Genomic DNA, 25,170 nt, shown 5'->3' on the forward strand with positions numbered 1-25,170 from the left:
TGGTTTCCTTTTTAAATCTATTTATATATTCCTTTACTTCGTGAAAACTAATTTTGTTAGATGTATAAATGTTAATACTCAAGAGTAAAAAATATTTAATTTAACTAATCTTAAATTTATATGTAATGTAAATTCATTTTGGAAAAGCAAGAGAACATTTAACTAGATTTGAACAAGAAATCAGTAAAATTTAACAATTAAAAACCAAGTTTATTTCAAAGAAAACAAAAAAAAATAATAATAATTTACCGTGTAAATCAGAAGATAAAAGTACAAAAATGGAATACACTAGATTTCAAAAGGTTTATTTTATTCTGATGCTTCTAGTCTTAAAAACTGACATATATCGATGGTTGAGAACCAAAGGGGGCGTAACTGTTTTTTTTTAAAGTACTTTTGAGAAAATCGAGTTTGAAAATGTGGTGGTTTTTATTTTCACAATATTTTCTAATATGTTTTCCTCTGAACACGAAATTAAGTTACAATTCAAGTTTAGTTCTGTCAAAACAAAATTCAAGTCATGATACATGTTCTCATAGCTCAGAAATCAGAACTCTGCAGTTACGCCCCTTTGGCTCTCAACCATAGATATCAATAAATGATGTTTGAAATACAACCTTTTTCAACATATAAGGCTGCCTATCTATCTGTGAGAGTTGATTTGTACTTTATAGACATTTTAGTTCGCTCCATTATTTCAGTTATTATTAAATGTACTGTACTGCAAGTCACACCTTTCCATTAAATTAATTCATTCCATTAGAAATGATTTACTCATAGACCTATGTTGCTCAAGATTACGGCTTCATTGCAAAAAATAAATTTGTGTCTGGAGATGAATTGGATATTCTTTTAGAAGCGACTTTTGTGCTTTTTTTAATATGTCCAAAAATATCATGAAGTGTTCTATCAGTTAACAAAAAATGTCTAGAAGAACGCCTCGTACCAGTGATTCTAAGAATTTACTCTAAGACTGTTTAAAATATACCTCTGAACTTCTGATGTATCTAATGAGTATACAGGCAAAGAAACTACTTTTAAAGAGGGTTAGAATACTTTAAACATTACTATTTACACATTTACAAGTCGTTTCTGCTTGATATTGATTGGATACCTCGGAAAGTTCACGTACATTTTGAACACTCTCAATAATCGCCCGTTGGAGTTCACTCACTCACTTCTCGCTCTCTTAATGCATTTGCTAAAAACACTGTTATGAGGCATTATAAGCACTTTTTGTTCTCTAATAGTGTTTCGTATTTTCTTTAAATTTATAGTTGTGCTATGTTTTATGAAAATTAGTTAATGGGGAGCCATGTTTCGCAATTTTTAAATTTATAGTCGTGTTATGTTTTATGAAAATTAGTTAATTTTTGAAACATAAATTAATACCAAAGTGAAGTAGCGAAATGGATAATTACCAATAACTGAAATAGATTATATCTATCGGTAGTAATAAAAAATTGTGAAATGCATCTTTTCTATTTTCTTAATACAAACATACAAGAATTTTTAGTATATATTTACATATTATTTATAAATAAATAACCTGCACGGAGGAAGGCCTCCTGGCATATGACTTCTTGTCTAATTGTTTTCCCTTTTTTAAAAAAATAAAATTTAAAGGTTTAACTTACGGTATGAGTTTAGTAGGTAAAACAGCCTTATCCATCATTGTTTTTAAATAGTAATATTAGTAGTAAACAACAATCCAATTTAAACAAGCCTCCATTAGTTATTATTTCCTTGTTTGTCTTTCTCCCCATTTATATATCGTTTGGCCTTTTACCTGTTGTATTAATATCTGCATTGGTTTTTGTTTTCAACTTACAATAATATTACAAGTCTTTGCTTCCTGAAAAATGAAAATTTCCTATTTTTCAGGAAGTATTACTTAAACCTATTTTTACAATAGTATATTAAATTGTCTCTTTTTTTTTTAATACTCATCTAATAGTCCAAAATTATATCACAGGAACACTTCACGACATTTTTGAACATGTATCTAAAAAATGCATAGACACTGATTTCTTTTTGCAGTGTGTAGATATTTCAATGTAAATATCGTAGAATACTCTAACGCCCTTCCCTTTCTATAACCCTTTGGCATGGGAGATCCGGCTTCGACTCTCGGCGGAAGCTCATGTGGTTCAGATTTCACGTTAATCAGTAGGCCCCACCTCATATAGATTCGCTGCTGAAAGGGACGTTAAACTAAAAATCAACTCAACCTTTCTATAACTTATGCTAATGAATAAAAGTTCGGTAACTTATAATATTACGAAACAATTTGTATGAAAATCACTGAATAACTGATAATATTGTAAACTCGATGTATTATTGTTTTTCAATTGCTTTATAACTTAATATGATTGGGAAAAATACGATCTAGTACCAAGTACGAGAAAATGATTGAAAAAAAAATCGTTTCTCTTTTCTCAAAAAGATTTCTTTCATTTTTATGACACAATTCATTTTCCTCTTTATGTTTTTTTTTTAAAAAAAAAGACTGCCGGTTATATTTCCATTTTAATCAGCAATATTGTCTAAAAGTAAGTGTTTGTTGGTATGTATATGGGAAAATAAATAAAGAAAAAGAATACAGTTATGATACACGATTTGCTCGTTAATGAAGTAACAGCCTTTTTCTCTGTTTATAATGAAATGTTTGAACAAATCAGCATCTATATTCATCATATACTGAGTTTCACTTATTTACCTTTATTTTTCTTTCTTTGACTCCCTCAAACTATCACGGCATTCATGACATTAACAACAGTTTTCTTGTGAATCATGAGAGATGATGTAATCAACCTTATACGGCTAATAATTATATTTCTTGTGAATTCATGTTGATTTCTGGTATTTGGCTAATGTTATTTCTTCATCTACATTTGTGTTGTTTTGTTTCATAACTTCAATTTCGTTTATGAGGATATATCATATCAATTTGCAACGCTTTTCTTTATGATGCGCACAAAACGGTGAAAACATCATTTCACAACTTGCGTTAGTACGATACGTTTGTTCCCACCCTTCACCCTTTAGATGTAAAATTATTGTTTAGATGTGTTTAAACGTTTGTGTAAAATTGATGGTTGTCATTTGAAGTTCAACATCAAAGCTATACGAAACGTGGTCCTATAGTTACAGGTAGAACCTGAACCACCATAAAGCATTCAAATTTTAGTGCCAGGAAACGAATACAAGATCTCGTGCACCAAAGGTATGCGCTAGCTATTTGACTAGCGGGGAGGGTTGTTCTTGTCGAATAGTATGGAATACTAGAAATGAGGGGATACTAGAAATCGTGTTTGAACCAATACAAGAGTTTGTATCTGGCACAGAGATGGCGTGGGTCAAAGAAAATTAGACCATAATCCACTGACCCACCATCCACTATGACCCACTCTGACCCATCACCCACCAAAACCCATCATCATCAACTCTTGCTTATAATCCGAGCACTCCTCTCCACTGACTAAAGAGTTTACACTTATAATGAAACAAGGTTATGACATTATCACTAATCGGAGTTTGAATTTCTACTTTCAATCGCTCATGCACCGCTCTGTTAGTGGATCCGATCTTCACGATATAAAATGGTAAAGCGTTTGTCATGGGCCATATTTCGATGAATTTCAATTTAATTACCATATATAATTATTTAATTGTTGATTTACAGATACTTTTCATTGGAAAATAGAATGAAATTTAAAAGTCTAAAATCAAGGTCAAGTAGGCGAACGTAAAAGAAAGAAAAAAAACTCTAAAATTTGGCTGTGTCTCGAAAGCCAAGTAGTAAGTCCTATTGCTACTATTACAATTACAAATATCAATACCAAAAGTGTCTGAACTTTTTTTCACTTTGATATACTCATCTCAGGTAAGTAAATAGAAACAAATGAAAAAGGAACAAAAATGGAGACCTTGAAAGTAAACCGTAGACAAATTCACCAGTGTTCAGAAAATGCTGTCCACAATGCACTGCGCAGAGTAGGTCGGTGGATCTGAATGGGTCACGGTAGGTCGCAGTGGGTCACGTCCTGCTGACTCACCACCCACTGGCCAACTTCGTCTCTAGCATGAATAACCCGGTGGAAGTATACATATATAGTTTGGAAAAATGAAATGAAATTTTTGAGTTTTACGTCCCACGGTTATGCCGGTTAGGCTAAAGGAGACGGTGATTATGAGAAATGAATGAAATGGAATAAAGAAAGTGCGATGAAACGGGAGAACCCCGAGAAAACCCACGCACACGGTGTTTGTCCACCACAAAGTTCACTTGGCGGGAGCAGGGTTTGAACCCTGATCCCCAAGCACCAGAGGTGAACGCTCTACCACTGAGCCACCGCGGCCCCGAAGGTTGACTTTACAATAGACACATTAAACGTAATAATAATAATAATAATAATAATAATAATAATAATAGTAATGGTTTTATTTCTCTCAAACAATTATTATTTTAATATAAATCGCATTCTTTGTGTGAAGCTTTGTTTCGATAAACGGTGAGGTAGTAACAAAATTAGCAGTTTTCTACTTTTAATTTTACTAAAAATCACATTATTTTACTTATACTCTGAAAATGGAACATGAAGCTGCGGGGAAAAAGTTTGAATATGTGTTTAAGATATACTATTCCTAACTTTTAACAGCAATGAACACACCAGCATTGTGGCATGGTGCTAAACTTACAGGAAGCTGCTAATTTCAATACATTATCGTTAATTAATTATTTTGAATATTGATTGAAATATATTCTTAATATTCTGCGTTTTTCTTTAAAAAAAAATATTGCGTTATTTGCATCAATGCAATATTATTAGTGCGTTATTCTGTTTACTCAGGGAAACTGGCTCTTCTACAGCCTTCATGGACGCCCCCGGAACACACGTACTCAAAGAAAACAGTGTTATGGGAGAGCACGAATGGGAAAAGAAAGAATACGTGAGCTAGAATTACTTTTATTTATAGAGAGAGTGTGATTGATTCACGGTTTGTAAAGCCAGAAATAGCTACAAGGGAGTCATTGTGGTAATTACACATCACATAAAATTAAAAACCGTCTGGAAAGCAATACTTCTTTGTGACCTGTAATACCAGATTGTTTAGTTTTTAGTTTGTTTCTGGATCAAAAGATCCCATATATATATTTCAATAAAAAATTTCTTTATAGGCCTTATATCTGGAGAACTACATATACTGTAGCCAAACCCCAACTATCACTTAACTCAATATTTTGTGCTTAGAAAATACGAAAAATCGATTTAGGGGTCGTTCAAATATTTTGTGGCCCCTGATCCAAAAACTAACTATTGGACAAGATCTCAATCTTTTGATCCATTTTTGCTTTTCCTAAAATTCTTGTTAACTGTGTCATGTGTTTTATGAAACATTTTAATACAAATTTCCTGATTTTTAAAATTGTCAAAAGTTAACATGTCACTACAACATTCAGCTTACTTTATCAACATTTATTATAGGACTGATTTGTTATTATTAATTCAACAAGCAAGCACAATTTTGTTCTGATTGTACGATATATATACAAACTATTTAAGTACGTATTGTTTACGTGTTAAAACTTTCACTCTTTGCAGAGGCTGGAGGCTATGGAGAAAATAACAATGAGAAAGACAGACTGCAACAAGATCCAATCAACAACTCAAAAGCTTGTTTCCAAAGTAAAAAAGAAATAAAAACAAACAAAGGGAATGCGGCACTGCACCAACATTGCGTGGAAGATGTAACTGCGACATAATATGGGTGTGACATCTTTCCTTTTCATCATCTTTTAATTTTATCTTCTTAAAGAGGTTATGTAAGGTTTCTTTATTTTCTGAGATGTCATTTAATATTTCCAAATACTGCAATTTCCTATTCTTATGTTTGTTTTATTCAGATATTGATGTACAACTAACAACCTTCAAGTGTTTTTATTCGATTTTCCCGTTTCATTCCCACTTTATAAACAGAGACGAGTTTACCTACCGTTCTATTTTTACTTTCAATACTTTTTTTTGGGGGGGGGATATTATTTTCTTATGTGTATTTCAAACCCACATGAAAATAGTATTTACTATTGCTTTCAAAAACATTAACCAACTTCATCAAATCGGGAAGTTTGATTTAATTTTAATGAAAGAAAAACAAATAAATGCAATAAAAACAAGGACAGTATAGTATGGGTATATCGTATAGATCTTCAGAATTCATTTGATGTTGATGAAACCTGGCATGGAATTAGGTCTTGACTTGTTTACTGGGCATGTGAGATATATTGTTGGGCAGATCATTAGTTTCCGAGTTATGGGCCATCAAAGGTAGAATTTGGGCTTTGCCAAATGTGCTCCCCCCAGGAGCGTCATTTCAGACTTCGCTTGAGGGGGGCAAGAGCGCCACCGACATAAGATTTTCACGTTTCGTATTAGTAAATTAGTAGACAATCCATTAAATTATATGCATTCCTCAAACTCTTGGGGAGTCAATTGCCCCCTCCTGCCCCCTAAATGACGCCTCTGGTTCCCCCCAAAATATCAAAAATACATTAAATACTACGTTTATGTGTTTGCGGCCAATTCTTTCGACAATGAGATCTCGGAAACCACAGCCTCTAGAAACGTGCCGTTTACGCTGGTCGATACCCAATTTTTTTTTTTTTTTTTTTTTTTTGGCAGATTTCCCAGTTCTTATTTGAACTCTTTAAGGAAAAAGAAATAAGCGCTATTATATTTGTATTGTAGTTTTAGGGGTCGTTTTCAGCCCAACAGATTAATACTGTAAATAGGGTGCAAAAGCTGATATCCTGGTGTTATGCAACAAGTAGAAGAGCTGTGAGTAGCGGGTTAACGGACATTGCAGGCACTTTGCTTTAATCGGAATGGCAAACCTTTTGCATGCTGGCAATTTCAAAGGCCTCTAGAACCTCAGAAGACGTACTTGGGTATGGATTTATACTTCTCGAAGTTTGTCAGCGACTCACCTCAACATCTATAAGGAGATTCATGCTCGTATTAGAATGACGCGTTGTATAGATAGCGCAAGTTATGGTTTCAAACAAGAATCAAAGTCAAACACATGGAATTCTTAATTAGTTCTGTAATAAAATGATCTCACAGATGTACGCATTTAAAACTTCTGAGTAAATTAAACCTGTTCTCGAAACACTTAATACACAGATCACAAAACCACTGCCTGTCATCTCTTATTAAATTTTCTCTATGAAAATCAATATTGAAAACAAAAGCAGTAGCAGATTTCTACCAGTTCTGATTCTAGTAGAGAGAGAAAAGTGCAGGTGAACCTATTCTCGGGATTTACAAATCACATCTCTGTATGCACTCATCAGCCAAAACATTATAACCACCTATCTAATATTTAGTATGTTCATCTTTGGCTAGCAGGACAGCAACAACGAGGTTTGTCATGGAAGCAACCAAACCTTGATAGGTGGCAGGAGGCATGGCGTACCACGTCTGCACACACTCGCAAACTCCGCAAAGAAGGTCGATGAGCTCGGATCTGACGTTCAATGACATCCCAACGGTGTTCAATTGGATTAAGATCGAGGTGAAATTGCAGCTATTGAAATTGACCACTGTGGTTCTCAAATCACTGAAGCACAACATTGGCTTTATGATAAGGAGCGTTGTCCTACTGGAAGACGACATTGCCAGCTGGAAAGATGCACGATATGAATGGGTGTACATAATCAGGAATGAATTGTCTATAGCTAGAACCCATCATTTTACCCTCCATATGCACTACTGACCCATGGATGATTACATGGAGGTTCTCCAAACCAAACAGAGTACAGGTCTATCGTCGTCCTATTGTGCACATCTCGAGCAGCTATTTCTTTAAAAGACGACGGATTTTGGACAAATCATTGATGTAATGAAAGTAGTATCGTCATTCGTCGGACCATGCAATGCTGTGCCATTGCTCAGTGGTCCTATAATGATGGATACGTGCCCATTTCAGTCATAATCGACGCTACCGTGTGGTTAACATTGCTACATGTGTGGAAGTCGGCTGCCCACGCCCATACTTATCAGACACATTCGTGCTTTGTTCACTGTTAATTGTGCCAAAGTTTGCGCCCTAACTTGTTATACTAATTTCAACAGCCTATGATGTCAACATCTTTAATGAGAAGTGGAAGACTATGTCTTGTAATTTAGTGCTGGTTCCACAGTCATTTTCCCACCTTTGGACGACACTAGTCATGACAGCTTGGGAACGCCCAACAAGTTTCGCTGTTCCCAGTCGTCTGGTCATTACAATCTGGCCCTTATCAAACTCTGATATCAGCCTTAACCATTCTACGCATACGCACCACACTAGTTCTTCGAGTAAGACCTGTCGCCGTCTGGCAAGTGTTTATACTGTGCCCACGTCTTTTTCACCAGCACCATGATTTCTTTCAAGATGTAGTGGGTGCTCATAATGACTTAGTTGGTGAGTATATATTACCATTTTCTATTTGGTAGCGATTATAGAAGGAGATGATACTCGTTCTGGAAGCACTGACAGTCCATATCAAGAAACTGCTTCTTGCTATCTCTCAAGATTTTACTTTAATACATGTCATCAGACAGACCGACGGACTGGCATAACCGTTCTATAAGACTTCCAACGCCTTTACGTAGCATAGTTCATAAATCTAGAAGTTCAACAGAACAAGTACTAAATTAAGTATTTTCTCTAAACAAGGATTTTAAAGATATCCTAGTATAAAAGTACTGGAAAGATATACTATTTTCCTATTCTTGGAACGTATTTTCTCTGGTAAATACTTCAAGTCAAATAAACGTCGTACAGATTTTTGGCTAAGAGACGAGACAAAATTTTCTTAACACCTTGTGAGACCAAACAGAATTCTTCCAATAGAAACAGATATACTTTTCGAGACGAGAAAGCAATTTTAAGACGAGACAGCTCCAAATATAGTCTCATAAGCAGTTGTACATTATCTGGGAATTTAACAAGCAAAAATCTAAATAAAATTTTCACTATTATATTACTACTAACTATAAAATATTTTTTTTAAACTGAGAAAAGGGCATTAGTAACTTTTCCCAGGACTTTTTCTTATGAAACAAAAATAATTTGAGGTAGTTTGTTATCCTGAACGACTTTTTAAGCTGGTCAACTGACCTGGTAACAATGCTTGCATAATCATTAACCGTAATTAGAATTCTGGAAGCATCGTGGAATTTCTTGAACGTAATAAAACTTCTTCTTGAAGCCACAAGAGCAACTATCACAGAAGCTTTATTGATATCTTCAGTTATTTAATTTACGTTAGGTCGATAAATAAGTCCGTGACTCCAGTGTTAAGAATGTCGGTATCTATTTTATTTTTCTTTCCTTAATATTTTCCTCTATCCATTTGCACAAAGTTTCCCTTTCCTTTGTTACTTAATAACACAAAATGTAAATTAACCTGTCCTATACTTGATCTTCAACCCTAGGGCTTATACTAGATATGTCGTAAAATAAAAACGAATTAAAATAATGAAAAAAAAAGAAATCGTACCCTTCTTCATTAAGGTCTCTTCATAAATACTGATTAAAGCATTATTTTGCCTTTCCTCATTTGTTTGGTTTTTTTCCACTCCATTAAGTTACAAGGGGAAAAAGGTATAACGCTAAAAGCTTTTTCTTCCAATTACATCGAATCACTGACAAAATTCTTGTCATAGAATCAATGTGAATTACACGTAGATGTAACCTGAAGAATATAGTTAATATGTATTAAAAATTAGCAATGATTGATCGTTGATGTTGTCTACGTTATTTTTCGCATCAATCTTTATTACTTTAATAGTAGCAGTATAATTCTTGTAATACTGGTACAAGATTTATCTGTGATGACGTAATGTGATTTTAAAAATGAAATATTTAAGTTTTACGTCCCTTGATTAAGAAGGCTAGGCTAAAGGAGACGGTGATGATGAGAAATGAAGGAAATGGTGAAATGGAAAAAGTGGGAGGAAACGGGAGAACTCCGAGAAAAGCCACGTACCCGTTGTTTGTCTACCACAAAGCTCTCTTGGCGCGAGCTGGGATCGAACCAAAGACTCCATGCAGCAGAGGTGAACGCTCTACCACTGAGCTACCGCGACCCATAATCTGATTTAAGTTTAAAGTCCTTTTCAGCAGCGAGGCTATTTGAGACGTGGACCTATACCTTAACATGAAATACGAACCACATAAGCTCTCGGCCGGCAATAAAATTTAACTGTGATATCATTTATTTATTTATTTATTTATTTCTAAACGCAACAGGCTACATAACCCAATTACAGTGTCCGTTACATGTATTAAGCAACTATAACACATTCATACATTCATATTATAATACACTTATAGTTATAATGTGGTTGCAATATCATTAATGTTCTTTCATCTAAAATTATTTCTTATTACATTACAAAGAACTGTCTTGAATTGACTTACGCTGTTAACATTGATATCCAAATCTATTGTGTATTTTGTTAACCTATTTTAAGTTGTACTCAATCTCCATACTGGTGACTTCTTGTTTGCGTTCGTATGTAATCGGTTGCAATAAAAGAAATTGACATTTTCAAGACGAGTTACATTTGTAGGAGTGCGTATTTTAAATTCTTGCAGTAAATTGGCGTTGTCGATTTTGTTATTATAATAACTTATATAGAAACAACATATCTTGCATTATTCGTTGCTGTTCTAGACTTAATGTATTAAAGTTTTAATTTAAAGATTGACTTTTATATGTCTTCGGATATACTTGTGTCTCCCTATATGTCAATATTTAAGGTACTTTACATATAGGGAGACACAAGTATATCCGAAAACATATAATAGTCAATCTTTAAATTTAAACTTTAATACATTAAGTCTAGAACATCGACAAATAATGCAAGATATGTTGTTTCTATATAAGCCAATATATTTGCTAATTTGCTAATAATTTGACGAACAATCTTCACAGGCTAAAAACATTTCAATTTCATCTATTATATTGAAACAATATTCGAAATTATACAGTGTTTTATGAAGAAGAAAATATATGTTACTACAAAGCTCTGTTCTTTATAGCTCCCAACTTTGGTATGTGTTTTTAAAAAAATGAATCTATTTTCTTACATAAATTATACATTTTGTACTAGCAGCGTTCACCCCGCTTCGCTGGGGTCACCCCGGAACGCAATAAACTTTGTTACTTAGATAATTTTTACTTTTTCGCTTTCAAGTGATATGATAAAAACCATAGAAGATTGGAGTAAATGTTAACATTATATCGCCTGTCATTTATGTTAACCCGCCGAGTGACACGGTCATGTGGGTTGCATATAAATACGGTTAGATTTAGCTATGATGAGCTAACAAAGGATTTGTACGTTATGGACACTTGAATGGTCAATTATCTCAAGACACTGGTAATTGAAAATTAAAGTGATATGATAAAAACCATCTAGGGTCCAAATCTTAATAACCCCCCAAAAATGAAAGAAATTGGTTCAGCCGTATTAGCGTGATGAGCGGACAAAGGATTTGTACGTTCTCTTTTATATATATAGATAGATAGATAAAAATGTTTTGTAACTATTTGGTTTAAAATGTTGTCTTTTAACCTTCCCAAATTCTAATGATGCATTTTGTAAAGAGATCGCATGAACTCGAGAAGTTACTTTCCGAGTATTGACAAGAACTTTTTTTTTTTTTTTTTTGTACGAAATCTTTGACATATACCGTAAATACGCGCGTAATTTTCGCCCTCGCATAATTTTCGCATCCCAATTTTTGAAGGGCATTTTCTGTATATTTTATTTTCCTCGCGTAATTTGCGTACGCGGGAACTTTTTTGTGAAACAGCATTTTTCCAGGAATCAATTACGGTATCTAATGAACAATTGGCAATGCAGCAAAGCCATTGTTGTAAGGTAAGAAACCACACGACTTCTTAATCAATTTTTTTAATGTTATTTTTCTACAAATTTAGAATTAGTTGTTTGCTGTCAATTCCTGCTACAAAGAAAATGTGTACCGGAATTTTCGTGTTATTTTGACTGAGGAAAAAAATTAGATGATGTTCACTGATGTGGCTAATTTTTTTCCCCGCATAATTTACGCACTCGTGTTTCAAAACAACTTTTTTCGTCTAAAAAAGTGTGAAAATTACGCGAGTAAATACGGTAATTGATACTTCAGCTAATTATCGTACATAAATGAATTAAAAATTACAGTACATAAACATTAAAAACTCAAGGAAAAACAATTTTCTGAATGTTTCACTCAGATATTTGTTCATTTATAAACAAATTTCTCTCTAATTTGACTGCACGAAAATTAAGCAAAGTTGAGTAATATGTTTGAATTAAGAAGTCTCGTAAATTACATCTTCGGTGGACGGTCTAAAGGACTTCAGTCAGAATATTATTTTTTTCAGATGACACCTTAAAACTGACAAAAAAATTATGAATATAGATTAAGGCATATTGATCATTGCACCCAGATATACGCACATCATACCAAATGAAAGATAGTGGAAACGGCCAAAAAGTGAACAGAAGTTATTTGGACCATGGACCAAATACATATTGGTTATGTTTGTGTTTACACTAACAATGCTTTCAAAGACGGGAAAAAAGATCTATTTAGGGTTTTGACTTTATTTTAATATTTCAATTTACATATTTATCTTCTACACTTGACTATAGGCGTATAAACTTATATAGCGATATATATACCAAATTTCAATACAAAGATTAGCTGATGGACAGAATCGAGAGATATATACTCGTATGGGCAGATAAAGCAGATTCAATTGGTATATCAACGCATTGGCTTCTATTAACCATTGACCAAATTTCGCTAACTCTTATATTTTTAACTCAAGACTTCCTTCAACTCCGAAAAGGATACAGACGTCGGCCATTCGGCTAAACGAGATTACACTGTTTATTAAATAATGCAACGTGGTATTCCTAAGTCGGTCATTGAAAGTGGCCTGATTAATTGGGATTGTCTCATTTTGAGAATACAAAATATTGTATCGATTTTTAAAGAAGAATAACATATTTGTCCTGGCATAGACTGTCACTATAAAACACCATAATTAAGTTTTATGGTAATATAATTACATGTTTAATTGCTTTCTTATGTGTTGCATCTACTAATATGTATCACATTTTCATTTTGTATTGCTGTTTTACTGTAAAATTATTAATTATATAATTTTTTTCTGCAACTTGTTTTAAATGTCTCCCTCGTATATAACTGTTAAAATTATAGTTACCCTAGCAGGACCACCCATAGATTCCATAGTCCTCCAGACAAATTGTTTGTGAGGAAAATTAAACTTCCTCAGCGGACTCCCCAAGCTTGCTGTGAAGCCCAACTGTTATTCGTACTTTTACCAACTCCGTTTTTATGAAAATAGGCAAGTAACAATAGTTATACGGCTAAAATCTCTTTGTTCCTTCGATTTAAATGTCATTATTTTAAATTTTAAAACTAAACACCTTTTGTGGAAAAGTATCGCAAGTGAAGTTGGTCGTATAATTGAACACGCACCATACGCAGTTCGCAAGGATTTCAAACTTGAAAACAATCACAATTGAAAGAAGAAAAGTTTTTTTTTAAGTAAGTTTTCTTACAGGTCCTCCAAAGACAGGGCTCCCGACCCTGATCATGACACCAATGAATCACTGTTATTTTAGGAGGGGGTACATAATACTACTAAATCAGTTAACTATTTAAAACGTGTCATTTATTCAAGAAAAACAATTAATCACGGCCCCGCCGTACTGCAGATCAAAATCATCGAGAAAATTTAAAAGTAAATATTGCTTTGGTGGAGTATTTAGGGTGTATCATGGATCTGGAGAAGTGACCATCCCTCGCGGATGCCAGAAATTTAAAATTTCGATACCACTTTATTAACATGAGTTTTATTTTATTTTATTTTATTTTTTATTTTACTTTTATTTTTATTTTTATTTATTTATTTATTTTGTGTGTTGTTTATAAGTCAGGCAACTGTCATGGGGTTGTAGAGATAAGTGACCGTACCGAGACTAACACAAGGAAACAGTTCCAACCAAGTAAAGAAAGAAAAAAAACGTTCCCTTGAATAACTCTGAAGCGCTTTTGCCTTTTGTGCCTGGCTTGTTAGTTGCTGTGTCAGCCACAGGGAAGGTCACGTGGGGAAAGTATTCTACTAATTTTTTTTATCATTTTTTTTTCAAGATAGATACAAGGAAGTTTTTCTGTCTTGTACATATACATATATACCCTTTTTTATTATTATTCACATATTTTTCCTTACTCCGCTTTCCAAGTCAAAAGAGGAAATATCGTTTTATTTTAATGTTAAAAAAATGTCTCACAAGCATGAAGAGAACATACTTACCATATTATTATTATTTCCTTTTCTTCCGGGAATTATGATTATTAAAAGTCAAAAGAGTCGCTGAAGGAAATCAAAAGATATATATATGTATGTGTGCTTTTAGTAAATTTACACAGGAAAAGCCCTATGCAACAGTGTATTAATTAACATTCCTTTCCAAAGTTTGAAAGTCAATGAGCTGATTAACTTAATGAGTACGTTTAGGATGAGAAAATTGCATAGCTATGTTTTCTGTACAGCGATCTCCTTGTCTACTAACATTTGGCCTGAGACAACTTTGGAAATTATATATATATATATATATATATATATATATATATATATATAATGCAGATCTAAGAGGAGGGCTATAGGGGCTGTAGCCCCCTTGACGCTCAGGTATACACTGGCTAAAATGGGCTTCAATCCCACTTTCTTTACACTGGATAAAGCGGCAAACTATTGTTTAGCCCCTCCCTTGATCATATTCTGGATCCGCGGCTGTATATATATATAGTCGCGGATCCAAACGGAACTATATGTAAAGTTCTGCCCTTCTTCCTAAATGCAACGTTAAATTAAGGAATAAAAATTCAATAAATTTCATCATATGTACAAAAATTCTATTGGTATCACTTTGACTGATAGATCCAGATTCATATAACTTTTGTGATAAAAAGAGGTGATAAACTGCAATGAATCAACTTTTCGTCGTTCCAAAATGTAATGTAGGCTCAGAGCTGGCTCTACCATATGTGTAACACATGCGTTTGCACGGGCGGCGAGTTTCGAGGGGACTATATTATTTCAAATAAATATTTCTTGTTGAAAACAGATTTCATGATGATGGTATTTAAATTTACTAATCTGGTCTTCTATTTGAATACTACAAATACATCTATGAATCATGTTTAAGTCGCATTAGTTTCAAGTCACATGGACAGTGCTACAGAAATGATCAAACAAATCCCAGCATAAATTGCTTGATTATTGTCAAATACAAGAACTCGATTCTCGAACACCTGTCCCATTTAGTTAGTTATCATGTTTTGATATGAAAACTACTTTTATCTTTGTCACAAACAAGTTTCTTATCCTTGAAGATGGAAGCCATTTTTTAAAATAGTAGAAGGAAAATCAAGAAATAAAGATAAAAGAGCTAATTGTACTGGAATTGCCAACTGATATGTTGAGATTGAATCTCGAAATTAAATTCTATAAAAAAGGATTATCATCTTTCCTCTGCAGGTGTGTTTGCTTTATCTCTCACTAACAATTTTTATTTAAAGAAAAAAAACAGACACAACGAGATTGTATTTGTAGTGTTTAGGCCGTTTTGAGTACGAGTACATTTTACCTTCCTTTCGTTGTTCATGAAGGAGTAGCATATTTAAAATCGTGGCTTTTAGAATTTGTTCTTTCTGGAAAAAGGGGAAGGCCAATGATGCCATTGCACGGGACGGCAAATTGCCTAGGGCCGGCTCTGTGCAGGCTACAAATAATTCTAATATTTACAGGCAAAATTTGAAATATACGTATGTTAATAAAGAATATAAAAAATATTGCTAGTAATGTGAGGCAGGAGCAATAATAATTATTAAGTTTAAAATACAAAGTTCTTACACTAGCAAAATTAAGGAAAACAAAGCGCGTATTTTATCCACTTTTGTGGGTAAAATACTTAATATTCAATGACTTAGCGTGGTTTTCTACTTAGATGAAGTATTCTACTTTTATTCTAAATATTTAATAAATTACTCTGTATACTTAATCTCATATTTTTAATATTCTCCGTTATTCTGTATATTATTCTGTGCATTATTCTTCAATCAATGTTGCAATGTTTATTTTAGTGTGTTAATCTGTTAACTCGATGTAATGTTCTGTACTGTAATGTAGTATTCTGTTAACTTCAAAGACGCTATGCCCTTGTCAAATTTCTGCTTTTAGCTTGAGGCATGGTGGCTCAGTGATAGAGTTGACATCTCTGGTACAGGAGTTCGATCCCACACCATGAGCGTTTGTTGTGGGTAATATTGTGTCTATGGGTTTTCTTGAGATTTTCCCGTTTCCTTCCATATTCCTTTAATGCACTACTACAAAGAATATGTAAAAAAAAAACAAAAAAAAACAGGAAATCGTGCGCGTAAATACAATAGATTCAATCTATTATAGTCCTTGAAATTTCAACATTTACCTCATTGAAGATGTACGAGTATTAATACAATTTCGTTTCATTTGCACACATTAAAATGCATGTTTTTCTTTTTCTAAACTATACAGTAAAATGTTTTGATTTTTAACTGTGGAACTTGTTTTTCTCTCTGGACTACGTAGTTGGTTGAAATAAAAATACACTAACCTGTTTTGACCGACCAAACACGATTTTATCTCTACTAGCTTTTGCCAGTGGTGTAGTTCAACTTTATTTTCACCGAAAGTGTTGTTGGAAATAAGATTTTGTGTCCTTGAGTTACATAGCTAGAAAAATCTCAACTTTACTCTCTCTCTCTCTCTCCCTGCCCCTTTGAAGTGACAACTTACAATATGACCAGCTATGCATAACACTTCATGAACTACCTGCACCTGCACCTGAGATCAACGAAAATATAAAGGAAAAGGAAAATTCAAAAATAGTGATTGCAAAGTGGAACTGCTAAGAGAAGAACAGATTTCTGCTTGGTTTGACAGCAAATAAATTACTATGTTGCGAATATCTTTGCTTCATTGTGGTATCCTACTTAGCGGAAACTTCAATATTGTCGTTTGCTTCCAGTGCTTTAAAATGGTATCCTACTTAGCGGAAACTTCAATATTGTCGTTTGCTTCCAGTGCTTTAAAATTCACATTTAAAAGAAGTCTTATCTGTAAGAAAGTATTCTCTTAACCATGAAACAGAAACTTTAAAAGTTCTCTTGTTATCTTGATAAGTACAGTCAATTCTTCTACAACTTACTCTTCTAACGGAATGTGTGCAAAATGACTCAAAAGATTTATCCACCTGTAATATACGGTAAACGTTTAAAATTTATATTAAACTAGCCGTTGTGCCTATGCCTTCGGTCCTCTGTACACTATAGATTCAATTCCTGTTTAATTGAAAAATATAATAGTTTATTTGTCCTAATATTAAGCAGCAAAATACGTTCATGTTCAATATCACCATTGTCCATTTTCAAATCTATATATATAAAAGAGAACGTACAAAATCCTTTGTCCGCTCATCACGCTAATACGGCTGAACCAATTTCTTTCATTTTTGGGGGGTTATTAGGATTTGGACCCTAGATGGTTTTTATCATATCACTTTAATTTTTAATTACCAGTGTCTTGAGATAATTGACCATTCAAGTGTCCATAACGTACAAATCCTTTGTTATTAGTTCATCATAGGTAAAAATAAACGTATTTATATGCAACCCGCATGACCGTGTCACTCGGCGGGTTAACATAAATGACAGGCGATATACAGCGGAAAATAGCTTGAATCTTCTGTTTAAAATTTTTTAATTGATTTGCTTATTTTTACAGACACTTTTACAATATGCCAGCACCGGGATGACCGCAGCGAAGCGGGGCGGGTTAACATAAATGACAGGCGATATAATGTTAAGATTTACTGCAATCTTCTATGGTTTTTATCATATCACTTGAAAGCGAAAAAGTAAAAATTATCTAAGTAACAAAGTTTATTGCGTTCCGGGGTGACCGCAGCGAAGCGGGGTGAACGCTGCTAGTAAATAAATAAATAAATAAATAAATAAATAGAAACAATATAGTGAATTGCAATTAAATCGTCACAACAGTTTAAAATCTAAAGATTGTCCGCACGCTAGAGACAACTGTTGTTATCAGACATGAGAGCTGTGTATGTGGCAACACCTGTTAGTTTAATTTTATACTATTAGGAAAGTGTATACTAAGACTTTTCCGAGAATTGAGACGAGACGTGAATTTGACAAAAATTTACGAGATGAGATGAGAAACTCTCATTTCTCGTCTCGTCTCGTCACGTGAACAATACTATTTAAAATGGACAGAGCAAGTCACTCGGATAGCTTCTGGTTGAGTAATTATGGAGGAACCTTTAAGTGAATCAAGAAAATGGTGATAAGATATGTGAAGCAAAATGTTAGGAAAGTGGATAATAATACAAATTTCGAATGGATTGATTTGACACAGGATAGAATTCAATGCCAAACTTTGTTTGTTTATTTTTTCTGTAGTAATGAAACTTCAGTAAACCATACTAATATTAAACTAGTAATGATGAGTTCAGTAAACCATAGATGTAGTTAGTTGTTCCTAAACGAAACCTGAATAGAGTCGTGTAGTGTCGACTTTAATATCTGTATGATATTCGATGACCTTAGTAGTTGTGAAGTTTAGTGCTGTACAGCATTCTAAATCCACTGTTTGTTCATAACGTTTCGTGCCAAATATTTATATCCAGATTTTGTTGCCAGTTTTCTCTGCATCCCGGTGACAACCGCAAATTTCCTAACAATCATAAACTTTTATGACATACAGTATTTCTACAGAAACTACTCTGTTTTATCTGATAAGAAACTTACAGCTTTAAATTTACCAAGAATTTACTATGCACCTACTGTCGTTATACCTGATAAGAAGTTAAACATTCAAATTTACAATAAAATCTGGCCTTTTACCATAAATTTCTAAAGTAATTACCATTGTATCTCACTTAAGGTTAAAGGCAGAACGTTCATGGTTAAAATTGATCATATACTCTATAAGATTTTACTGTAAACCCTTACTGTCGTTTCAACTGATAATCATTAAAATTTATCATAATTTCTACTTTTACTTTAAATTTCTAAAGTAAATACTTTAATTTTACCTGATAACGTTAAAGCTTAGAGTTTTCGCTGAAAGATTTCTACCGAATTCAGCGTATAGAGATATCCAATACTATAGGTTTTACAATGCGTGATTTGGGCTAAGGTAAGATAAAGATCTTCTAAGATGGAGACAAAAATTTTATAAATACTTTGTAAGTCTTCTAAATAATTTATTTTACATGTCATTGCTTCGGACTTATCGCATCTGTTAACATGCTTCTTTCTTTTACGTTGCTGTTTTCTTAAATTTATTTTTGATTTGAAAAGTGTATTGTTATTATCTGAGGACTTTGAACTCATCTCTCAATTTAATTAAGTTGATGTAAAGACTGACAAATCTCCTTGTCACCAGTTAATGTGTTATTGTAGCATTAGTTTGTGTAACTAAAGGAGAAATATGATTTAATGTATATGGCATCGGATTTCAAGTTTTATTTCCGAGTTATTCACATGTCTTCCTTTTAATGATAAGATCCAAATATTCTAATTATATTCTTATAATTTATTGCAGTATTTGAGTAACAAGGTTTGGAATCCATCCGGAATCGAACTCAGTTCATTCTTACTAAAAACAAAACGTTCTAACCATTAACATAATTACATAAAGTATTAACATATTCTCATAAAGTACATAATTATATGAGAATAAATATTAATATACAAGTTATGATCTTCCAAAGCAAAAATTTGCCACTAATTTTCAATGCAATCACAAAAATGTTTTATTATTAATGAATTTACGCTACTGTTCCACAATTGCGTTGAAATCTCTTCAGTATCACGTCGTTTTCATTTAATGAACTGAAACAGTGAAACAAAGGTTCATATCCAGATGTTATCCTATTGTTTACGAGATTCATGTATTATTCATACAGAAAGAAAGAATGCATGTTTTTAGAACACGCATAGATAACCGCGTAATTATCTTCAATAATCTATTCAATTATAGCAGTTTCAAGAAACAATTGTGGTGATTTCTCTTCCTTTGAGGTCTTTGTGAAATAGTGAGTAACGGAACTACTTTAGTCAAAATTATAGTTATGGTGCCATTCTCCCAGAAAGTTATTGTTAAAAGTACTCAGCAATTGAACTATTTCTCAATACGTTTGTTTCTAACAAGGTTGTCATTTCTCATTTCTTTTATATATATCGATCTCTTATGGACCTACATTTCAATGTAGGGCTAAGATTTTCTTATTAATAATAGGGTTGGCTTCGTTTTGTGTCTTCATAAGTATTATCTATTCAAGTTTTTCTCTTTTTAAAATATACTGCTGTTATTATCAGATTTAATGCATTTGGCACGTATCTATATAAATGTTTAAATACTTGTTATTGACTTAAGCAAATATATTTGCGTATTTTTGATTACGAACTCTCTAATCTAACAATGTCTTGCAATTTAGCGTCTCTTTCCAGCTCTGAGGCTATGTGAGCCTTGAAGTTTGCATTATGGCTGTTTGGATTCCATCTTAAACTATACACCCACGTCTCGTTTAGCCTCGGTGCTGAAAGGGGCGCTAACTTTAATCCAACTAATCAACCAAAAATCAGTTTATCCTCGTGTCTATACGGTTTGCGTCGGGAGATCCAGGTTCTACTCCCGATAGGAGCTCATGGAGTTTGAATCCAATGTTAAGCTGTAGATCCATGTATCATATAGACTTGATGTTGAAATGGACGTTAAACTCCACTCAACTTACCAAGCAACCAAAAATCAGTTAAATCTAAATAAGAATTGGACGCTAAACTCCATTCAACTAACCAAGGAATCAAAAGTCAGTTAGATCTAAATAAGAATTGGACGCTAAACCCCACTCAACTAACCAAACAACCAAACGCCGGTTAAAACCAAATAGAATAAGATGGAGTTCCAACTCTCCGGATTAATTATTTTTAACGTAATTCGAATACGCAGAAATCCAGATAAATGGGAAAATCATCAAATAAAGGTTGTGACGTATAAAAAGTTAAAATAGCTTTTCTTTAATAAAAAGGTAAACTTAATGTATGTTGAATATAAGATCGTGTTGACTACAAAGATTTTTTGAATGTAGAAAATTCTAATTAAATATAAATGTTAACATTGGTTAAAACAGAGGTTTCAAGGAAATTATATTTTTAAGGGCAAATACAATTCGCATTTCAATATTTGTTTTAAATCTAATTCTTTTAATTCCTGATATCGATTCGGATGACTGGAGTTTGAATTATTGGAGCTATATTCTACTTAATTTACTTAGTTTTCTACGAAACGAATTGTTTTCAGAAGACAGATAAACAAAATAAATGAATGCATGCATTAACTATGACTAAAGCACAGTCCACAAATGTCTTCTTCCGGATAAAGACATGTTAGATGAGAAATGTGCGTTCAGAACATTGGATCTCACACCCTTATTTGCAGCTTTCTAGACAAAAGTTATTATCATTTAAGCAATTCTCCAATTTCCGTAACATGATAAGTACACAACAAAAAGCCTATGTCAGCATTGGATATCAAATTCAAAACACATGTTAATCATTTGCTACAACACAATGCCATAAAATAGTAATTTGTAACATGTATATATTTACGAAATGTTTTGATAATTTAAGTTAGTGAAATTTTATTTAGATTGATAAGGAAAACACGGCAACTCAGTGTTGAAGAGGCTGTCTACCGGTGCTACGAGTTCTCGGTTCGATTCTAGACCATGTCAGTTTATTGTGAACAACATTGTCTCTCTACATTTTCTCGGATCTCCCAGAATTTCTTTCACTATCTTCATTCCATAAATTCTTCCATCCTGATTTACATATCTTTATCATTCGTCTCTTTTAGATTTCTGACATAATCGTGTTATATTAAGTAGAAACCTCATTTTTATTCATTTGATGGAAATAATACAAATTCATAAATTTGAGTCAAGATACTTCTGATTGTAGACAGAATAATTTCTTACATTTAGTGACTCAATATTTTGCAGAAAACAAACCTTAAATTGCATCTAGTAAAACAAAACGTACTATAATAATACATTTATATCTATATGTTTCTTTTTTCTTTTCTTTCTTTTCTTCTTGCAATGCCCAGATTAAACTGTTAATTGACTGCATATTACAACTTCGGTAAGATGCACAGTCTCGTAAATGAAAAGGAATCTAATCGTTTAATTGTATGTGTTTTGGGGTTATAGTCTAATTTTCGTAATAATAAAGAATTACCAAATGAAAGAATCTAAAGTGTACGAAAGTCATTTTAAAACCAGATATCGGTTTCAAATCTGAGTGCCAGCTGTTTCAATTGAGTTCTTAGCATGAAAACACAATTAGAACATTTAATTTAAAGATATGGTTTAATACAGAAAATATCAAACGTAAGTCTGAAATAAGAAGAAAATATTTTTTAAAACACTAAAATGTTTGAATTGCTTTTCCAAACTGAGTAGTAACTGAAGAAAATTCCACTGAAGATGTTTGGACTGACTTGAACTTGGATGTATTAAATCTATTACGGGAACTAATATTACAAACGAAGTGTATCAGACATATTCTTTACTAAAATCGCCATAGGATTAGGATTAGGAGTTATATTTCTGGATATTTTACATCTATGGCCTTTTAAGCGTCGCGTGTGAGTGATGACGTTCCTCGGCGATGACATTATCTTTGGAAGTGAAGGAAAGAAGCGGTCTAAGAGCTTTATGTTAGGCACCACCTCGGTATTTGCCTAATATGAATGAAAAAAGACCAGGAAACACCTCACTCAGGATACTAGCCTGAAAAGTCTTTTATATCTTTTCGACCAAATGTCCCACCGAGAGTCGAACCCAGGATCGATCGCACCAAATTCAAAAGCATTAGTGGCTACGCTACGCGGAACTGGATTATAACTGAAGAATCCTTCTACATCATTATATTTGATAGGGGCACGATGGCTTAATGGGCGTGCTCATCTCTAGTGCGAGAGGTCCGTGGTTTGATCCCAGACCATATATGTTTGTGGAGGACAACATCGTGACCGTGAATTTTTCAGAGTTTTCCTATTTTTTCCTACCTTCTCATTCCACTAGTTGATTCATAAACATTCATTAATTATCTGTCTTATTTAGCCTAAAAGACATAAGAGGGACACGAAGGCTCAGTGGTAAAGCACTTACCTATAGTGTGTATGGCCCGTAGTTCGAACCCCGGTCAAAAAGTTCGTGGTGGACATCATCATGACCGTGAGTTTTCTTAGGATATTCCCATTTTCTCTCACATTCTCATTCCACCAATTCTTCATTTGCCTTAATCATTCGTCTCCCTTAGTTTAATGGGCATAATCGTCGGACGTTAAACTGGAAGATTTCATTTCAGTTTCATTTCTAATAGACATAACTGTCCGACAGTAAATTAAAGATTTCATTTCATCATATTTGGTTACGCAATCATAACTTGAAACTAAATTATCGAAACGATATGTATTCTAATTTCGATTTATGGATACGCAATTTTGACTTCAATCAATGTTTAATCCTGAATATACTTGAATATTAAAATAAAGGAAAAGAAGCATGCCTCACTGTCAGGGCTTGATGACTAGGAATAGTCTTATGTAAACAACATAAAGTAACCATTTCTAATCAAAATCTCTAATGTTGAATCATATATGAAATAACGAATACACATGATGGTATTAGATATCTGTTTCGTATCTTGGAACATTTTCAACTCTCTAATGCAATGCATGTTTCTGCTACAAAAGAGACAATGAAACCATTACGTTATATTTGCTAAAAATTGATGATGACAATGATTATTATGTTCATGGGTGTTTCAACTAACCTAATTATCTTTCTGGGACATTATTTCATTGTTTAACTTCTGTTTTATAGCTACTCATCCAAGCGTTGAAATCGCTCAAAAACATCTTCTTGTAGAAGATATATGTGTTGACATTTGGGAAAAGTAGTAATCGTTTTCTTCTATGAAAACCTATATAGTTTCTTTTTATTTCTAAAAAAAAGAAAGAAAGAATATAATCGTAAAGCGGTTAGCAACTTGATTTTCCATATTATCAAAACTGCTAGCTGTCCTTCCGAGCATTAAAATCACCAAACTTATTACAATGTGAAGAAAGATTCGTAATAGTCTTTCACCTACAGAGAGAGGCCTTCTTACACCGTTATCTTCTCCAAATGTCAGCAAACGACCTTCGCATCGCTTCACACTTTCATTGATGCCTCATTTCGTAGCTCAAGTACGTAAGAACCCTTCGAAGTGTTTTCTACAAATTGGGAACAAGTAGAGAACTAATCATAAAACAATATAAAGCAATAAAGTAAGCGTCTACTTACAATTTGAGTATCCTTCCTTGATGGATCGTATAGTTGTCAAAAGGTATAAGAACTGTTGATCGCGATAAAGAAGTAGTTGTTTCCCACATACACTGATCACTAAGCACAATCTATAGACAAATCACTGCTTTAAGGACAACTGATATTAATAAATTATATACGCACACTCACTTCCTTAGTCAGTATATAGATTACCAAAAAATAATACTGTCTTCCTTTTTTTTCGGTTTATACGGCCCCTTTTCACCTGACTTGCCGCCGACAAATTCACAAGAGAACTGGATGCACTGGAAGGTGGTCTGCGATTGTGTTGTAAGCGGTATCTGGAGCGAAGGCGCGGGGCCAGGAGAAAAGGAGGGAGCGGTCGGGCTGCTGCTAGGCTGAAGGAATAAGAGAAAGCAACTTATACATTACTCTCAGACACACACAAACGTATGCATGCACACGCCCTCCCCTCTTTTCAATTCACTCTCAATGGATTCTCTTCCATGTTATTCACTAGCATTGTGGTCATTATGCATTCATCATATTGGCCATACGTTCTCCTGCTACCGTTTATCTATCTCGTAAAGGCAGGCAGCTCAACAGCTGTGGAATG

At 33.4% G+C, this 25,170-nt stretch overlaps 1 protein-coding gene across 1 annotated transcript in view; it reads right to left on the reverse strand.

Annotated features, from left to right (window-relative positions):
- The window catches only part of Cht6 (Chitinase 6), a 334,867-nt gene extending 309,980 nt beyond the window's left edge, over positions 1-24,887 (reverse strand). Inside the window, 1 exon segment of the mRNA XM_081751078.1 lies at positions 24,573-24,887. The gene's annotated coding sequence lies outside the window, so the exon portion shown is untranslated.
- Positions 24,888-25,170: the final 283 nt, after the last annotated feature.

This window comes from Thermobia domestica, chromosome 3 (genome assembly GCF_964235325.1).
Source record: "Thermobia domestica chromosome 3, izTheDome1.hap1.1, whole genome shotgun sequence".
Classification (NCBI taxonomy): domain Eukaryota; kingdom Metazoa; phylum Arthropoda; class Insecta; order Zygentoma; family Lepismatidae; genus Thermobia; species Thermobia domestica.